The following is a 7,055-nucleotide window of genomic DNA, read 5'->3' as shown; positions in this document are numbered from 1 at the left end:
ATGCTGGTAATTTAAGTTTTTTTTAAAAAAATTGAACAATATAATAAAATTATTAAAGACAATTTTTCACGGAAAGAAAAATCAGTGCATAATACTGACCATTTCAAACAACACACAAAATTTTCATTTTTATATATTCTCTTCAAGTTTTTGTCCCTGTTATGTTTTGATTTTTTACAGAAAAGCAAGTGAAACTGGAATAGGTTTGTTGTTTATTTAACAGTATCGTACTAATGTTAATTTCCTGGTTTTGACAGTGTACCATAGTTTTATAATTTGTTAACATCAGAGCAACAAGGTCAAGGGTATATGTGAACTCTCTGTACTATTTTTGAAATTCTCTTCAAGTCTCAAATTATTTCAAAATAAAAAGTTAAAATGAAACAACAACAAAATTAAAATGAAGTATAGCCCTTCCCACCATAAGAGCCCATTTCATAGTGTTACCTGCTCACCACCGCTTTCCACCCCAATGCTCCACAAGACAATGGATCTCAATCTTAGAACACGGGGGCCTAGTGCAATGTCTGGCACATCAAAGTGCTCAGAAAATGTTTTTGTTTTTCTTTATTCGTTGTACTAGTTTATTCCCTAAATGACAATGTACTATTTTTAGTTACTTTACTTGGTTAATGAATGCTTCTTTGGTGACGAGATGGCAGACCATCTTTTTTCAAGTTGGCCTAAGTCAGTGTAGGACTCTCAGCCTGGGCTTCCTGGGCTGTAGCCACGAGAACACTGAGAGCTTTGATTTTATTTTCCTAATCAGATCCAACTCCATTATTAATTTTACATCTGTAAGCAATGCCAGCTAGCATTTATTATATGCCCACTCAGAATCACATTCAAATACAGGAAATGCACATTTGTTCCTGTCGGTGTGTTTTTAGAGACTGTCTTATAAAGTGTGGAGTTGTGAAACTGTTTTCTAAATGTCAAGCCTTTCACGCACAGCAGGGAGTAGTGATCCTCGAAAAGGCAGCTGGGTAGAAAAGACATCCCTTAGTCACCTGGATCACCCCATTTGTTCTCTGATCTCTGGTCTGCCATTGTCCAATTCCTGGTGCCTGTTCACTGCTGTCTCTGAGTTTCCTCACCTGGAAAGATGGAGACAATAACACCACAAAGCAGAGTTGCGGCATGGATTAGATAAAATAACATGTAAGTAACCATTACAGGAAAACATATAGAAGCACTTCATAAATGCTCATTTCCTTGCTTCCCTCAGTTTCGTCTGGGCCACAGAGCCTTAACAAATTAACAACAGATATCAGGGCTTGACACCAAATAATGCTTGGTATAACCTCAAAGCTACAAAGTCAAATGGTACTATTCCAAAATCTGTTAAAAAAAGGAACATTATATAAAATGCCCTAATGAACTATAAACTCTGTAGACAGCACATAAAAAATATAAATATTCAGTGTTATAAATCTGATTAATAGGAAATATGCTGATGGCAATAAGCATCAATTAAATATTTCCTGGGCAGTTTTATTTGTCTTTTATAGGAAGGTTTTAAAGAGATAGATGGTCTGCACAATTCAAGTCTCTCAGAAAGTCGTTACAGCAGATTTGGGATAATAACTTCTCTTCTTATTGATCAGTTACTCTGTAGTAAACAGAAAGGCATTCAGTGAAAATTTACTATTCATCATGATAATTAAGAAGATGACAATGGTATTTCATACTGATAAATTCATTATTAAAGCATTAACTTTATACTTTTTACACTCCTTAACTTCCTCAATCTTCTTATTTAAAGCTGTAATAATAATAGCAGTAGTAACAGCAAAGATTATTGAGTGCTTACTACGTGTCAGGCATTACTCTAAGTCTTTTACATGCATTAACTCATTTAATTTTCCCCAAAACCCTATTATAATGATAATACCTACTGGTTCTATAGCATTTACTATGTGCCAGAAAGTATTTAAGTATTTTATATGTATTAATTCACTTAAGTCTCACAGCAGATCTGTGATGAAAGTACAATTGTTAATCCCTTTATAGGCAGGAGAAGAAGTTAAGTAACCTGCTGGAGACTACAAAGTTCAGCATCAGGCAAAATCAAGGTACTCAGAAATAGCAAATGTCATTCTATCACTTTTCTTTATACTTGGCTGTCACAAGTCCTACTTGATTTTGTGGTCTCCCAACAAAAGAACACTTTATGTTGTGTTAAAAGCTCTAATAACAAATACACCAGACCATTAAAAGAGACTTCAAATCACCATCTCAGAATTGCTAAAATGATCATAATATCCTGAATATGCTTGATCTGTTTCCTCTGTCATTCTCAATGTTTTGTTGAATAGTCCCTTATCTGTCACTGGGTGTGTGTGCGCGCATGTGTGACAGAGAGAGAGAGAAAGAAAGAAAGAATATTACCTGAACCAGCTGTAGCCATCTATCTTACACCAAAAGGGAAGTGAGCCAACACACTGAGGATGGCAGAGGGGAAAGAATCTGGGTCTTTGATGACACAGTTGAGCAGCTGAACGAACTAATCCTGGAATCACCATACCTCTCTTATACAAGCAATAGTTTTATTGTGTAAGCAATTTTCAATTTGGGTTGCTATACTTGGAGCTGAAAATATCTTAACAGATACTTTAACTATACTCACATCCACCCCCCATATTTCTGTTTCTACTTCAACTTTCTTATCTTGGTGTACTCTTCAGAGATACAGACACAAAACAGGAGGTCTCACTATGATTCTGTGCAGTACCAAACAACCTCCAGATCTCAGTGGCTTAAAACATCAAATATTTATTTCTTGCCCATGTCCACTGTACATTGGCTCTTTGCCATAATCCCTCTGAGACTAAGGCAGATGGAGAATACTAATTTAAAAACTACATGTCAGGGGGCTGGTCCCATGGCCGAGGGGTTAAAGTTCCGTGCACTCCATTTTGGCGGCCCGGGTTCGCAGGTTCGGATCCTGGGCGTGGACTTACTCCACTCGTCAGCCATGCTGTGGCGGCATCCCACATACAAAGTAGATTCCAAAGTAGAGGAATCTGGGCACAGATGTTAGCTCAGGGTTAATCTCCCTCACACAACAAAAAAAAGAGGAAGACTGCCAACGGATGTTAGCTCAGGGCGAATCTTCTTCACCAAAAAACAAAACAAAACTGCATGTCACTATGGCAGGAGGAAAGAGAAGTCCAGAGGATGTCAGACAGGCAACTGAATGCTCCGGCCCAGAACTGACACACATCACTTCCACTTACGACTCACTGGCCAGAACTAGTCACACAACCCAGTTCAACCACAGGAGGGCCAGGAAATACAATGGGACGATGTGCCCAGAAGAAGAAGGGGAATAGCACTAATGACTACCCAAGTTCACAAGGTACTGGAGCTCCTAGATAGGGCTCCCTAAAAGCTCCTGGGGACAGTAAGCTGGTGGGGGGGAGACAAACAAGTGTGGGAAAGAGATTTTTTTTATTGTATACTTTTGTTGGCATGTGGATTTTCTTAAACTTTTAAAGACTAAAGTATAACACACAGAGATAAGCATACAAATCATAAACGTACAGCTCAATGAATTATCACAAAGTGAACTCATCTGTATAATTATCACCCAGATCAAGAAATAACACATTGTCAGCACCCCAGAAACCCACCTTGTGACCCCCCCAATTTCTACCTCCATCCTTCCTCCCAAAGTTGTCTTGATTTTTAATCCCAGAGATTAAAATCTTTTAAGAAATAAATATTTACAGACTTATCATGAGAGAAGTAGAAAGTAACATCCCCTTGGGGTTTCTCTAAACCCAGGGGGGAATAAATAGGCTGTTATTTTGGATAATTGAAACTTACAGGAGATAATGAGTGAGTACAGAAGTAGCTGGACCCAGGGAGAACTGGGTTCTCTGAAACTTGGAGGATGGAAGGTTCTGTGAGTGGAGATGGTAGCCGCCGCATGCACACCTCAAGGGGTCAGGACCTCCAATGACATAGTATATGGCTCTCTGGAAATCATCATTGGACTTCTTGGCTTTGGAGCCTTGGGACGAAGGCTGAGGCAGACTGGAATGTTGAGGGGCTTCTCTGTGGCAGCTATAGAGGACCAGACTCAACGCTGGCCCTGGGAAAGAAGAGGGAGGGAAGTGAGAGCAACCACCCTGGATGAAGGGCCAGGCCCCACCCCACTTCTGTGAGCCTTCACGATCCCTGTTCTATACCACTGGGAGATAGTGGTGGTGGTGGTAGTATGTGTCCCAATAATTACTGCTTTGGATGTCCTCCCAGCCAGGGAGGTGGGGGCACAAAGCCAGATATAATTGAGCTTAAAAAACAAAACCAAACCATTCATCTTCCCCCTCTGCCAGGTGAGCCGTGAATGCACCTGTCCTCAGGAGGCAGTTCCACCTTCCTGTATGTCGCTGATGAACAGGTCTGACCCAAAGCAGCAGAGCAGAGCGTTAGCACTGTCTAGTCTTTGAAGCCTCAGCGCCTGTTCCAGTTCCTAACGTGTACCACTGCCCTGAAGTAACCTGGGGAGAGGCCACATAATGAGTGTATCACTCAGGGGTTTAACCACGAATACTATATACATGTATGTATATGTACATATGATTGAAAAAAATATGAATTACTAGGAATTGGCTTACATAATCATGGGAGCTGCTAGGCTGTCTCCACAATGCTGTCTTCTCCACTAACGTTGGAGCGCTGAAGTCCATACGCAGACACGAAGGAAAGCTCATGAGAGCAGGCTAGAACCCCACAAGCAGGAGCTGGAACCCCACGTGGGCAGACTGAAACCCACGACCTTTTTTGCTCCCCTGACCTTGATGAGGGTATCCTGCAGAAGCTGAGGTCCTGTGTCATGTTGCTGAACAAGTATACACCCGGCCCAGGGTGCAGAGAAACTGAAGGCAGCTCCAGGGTGAAGGGAGGGCAACGGCAGGCCCAACTTGCTGCTTCACCTCAAGGCAGTCAGTGAGGGCAGATCGCGGCGTGTGCTCTCACGCTACCAAACGGCTGCCGCCACCAAGCCTCCTTCCCACTCTGGCGAGAGAATATCCCTTGTAGCCGGGCCTAACCACAAACATAGGGGGAAAGGGAATTCTGGGAAATGTAGTCCAGCCTGGCCAAATGGGCACGTTTCAGCGCCGTCGCTACGAGCGTTGCGTGAAGCCTCGCTAAGGTCTCAGGCTGTGGCCCACATCTCAGGAAGTGAGTTTGGCCTTTAAACTAATACCGTACTCCCCCGAGCTGCTGTCTTCCCGTCCCCCTGCTCCTCCTGTCAGATCCCCACTTATGTTAGTCCACAACCTCTGAGAAGCAGGCACCAAGATAGGTTAAAGGTGCAAGAAATTTATTAGGGGAAATGCCTGTGAAAGAAAATGGGGAGGAAGCCGGCAGAGGCTTGGAAAGCCATCAGACTGTGATGCAAGTCTGACCCCAGGGAAGGAAGAAACGAAGGTAGAGTAGAACTTAGACTGCCGTGCAGTTCTAAGGAAAGTTTGGCAAAGCTTCCTGTCAGAAGAGTCCTGCATTTCCCACCCACAGGACTGCCTTAGTATTTCTGCTGTGCCTGGTGGCCACAGGAGCAGCCGTGGGAAGCGTGGCCCGCAGGCAAATGTGGCAATGGATGTCAGAGCACAACTGCTGGGGCCCTTGGCGATTGCACTCCCGGCAGCGGTAGATTCGAGGGCCCTTTCTCGTGGCTGCTACACTGCCTCATTCTCGTTTCTCGCTTTGGTCGACTCAGGCTCAGTTCCACGTTCCTCTTTTGGAATGTGAAAAGGAACTAAATGAGGGCCAAGAGCCTTCTTACCGGCACCTCTTTTGTCCAATGACTGATTTCTGTTCAGTCAGGCAAGCTTTGCTAGGAGTAGAGGGTGAGGATACTTGGAGGTGAAGGCTGTTCTGGGGTGTCTAAATGCAGGAAGATGGAGATGCTGGTTAATCATGCAATTGGTCTAACCTTAGGGCATTTCATAAAAGTGTTTGGCTAAGTATTAAACAGTCCTGATTCTTGGGGTTTATTACACATTTTTAAAGAAAAAAACAGAACCAATGAAGTGTTCAGCTGTGAGGGGGAAAGTCTGGGATTGGCTAGAGATAGGGATTCAGAAAATATAGGTCAAAGCATTTTTGCAGTCTTTTATTCCTATTCTCTTGAGAAATCAAATGTAAGCATCTGTAACAAATGAATGTAATGAAATGGAAATAATTTTGCCTAGACAATGAAAAGTTGAGGATTGTTAAATTGTTAACTCCTGGAAGGCAAAGGTGGTTTTTCTGAAGCTGTGTGACATCTAGTGGGTGTCTGTACAGAACAGGACTTGGTTGTTCTTTGGTGGGGAGTCCACTGAATTTTGAGTGTTCTTTTCATAGTTGCATAACAACAAAAATAAATAAATTCACGTTGATCATGTGGGGCCGGGGATGGATGGAATGAGGCATGGCCTTACCACGACCTGTTATGCCTATCTCGTGTTTATAGCAAACTCCATTTTTGCAAGAAGTGTAAGTTGCACTTATATGCAATTCTTTTTCTGTAGTACTCACCAGAGATTTTTCTGATCAAGGATAGAGTCCCATCATGATGACTCATCTATGCAAAGAATGGGGTGTAAGTTGCTTTGCGGACCTTAGTTCTCAATTTCCTGGTCTTTGGGTCAAATTATGCACTTTTAATGAGCATTCATATCATTTTCTCATTGAAAATACTAGAAGCTGATTTGCTAGATCACTGAAGCCTGTACTGATGTCTAATAAATATTTGAAAAGGATCATCAAGAAATAATCTCCTTTCCAGTTTACCTGCCTAACAGGAAAAACACAGAGGCAAATTGTCCTCGTTTCTTGTTAAACCAGGGCAACAGGAACAACAGTTCTTTCTGATTCAAAGTCCCTAGAGAGCTTTCCTTTTGCAAGTTTACAGATGAATAAACCTCATATGCTAATTAGGACCCATAACCTCCTAATCAGCTCACAAGGCACTGAAAAGCAACCCTCTGTTAGTAGTTTCTGGCAAGAGCACCAACTGTCTTGAAAGAACCTGTTTTCTCCTAATTTAGAACAGTCTC

The 7,055-nt window shown here is 42.3% G+C and overlaps 1 long non-coding RNA gene across 1 annotated transcript; it reads right to left on the bottom strand.

The window, feature by feature from the left end:
* Positions 1–200: 200 nt before the first annotated feature.
* Positions 201–5,008, bottom strand: LOC131414125 (uncharacterized). The gene is made up of 3 exons (XR_009222130.1): positions 4,626–5,008; positions 3,832–4,099; positions 201–1,097 (listed from the first exon to the last, which is right to left on the bottom strand). It is a non-coding gene; the product is annotated as an uncharacterized LOC131414125 (long non-coding RNA).
* Positions 5,009–7,055: the final 2,047 nt, after the last annotated feature.

The sequence above is a fragment of the Diceros bicornis genome, chromosome 14, assembly GCF_020826845.1.
Source record: "Diceros bicornis minor isolate mBicDic1 chromosome 14, mDicBic1.mat.cur, whole genome shotgun sequence".
NCBI lineage: Eukaryota > Metazoa > Chordata > Mammalia > Perissodactyla > Rhinocerotidae > Diceros > Diceros bicornis.
Note: the sequence above shows the minus strand (reverse complement) of the source record. Positions and strands in the feature narration are given on the sequence as shown.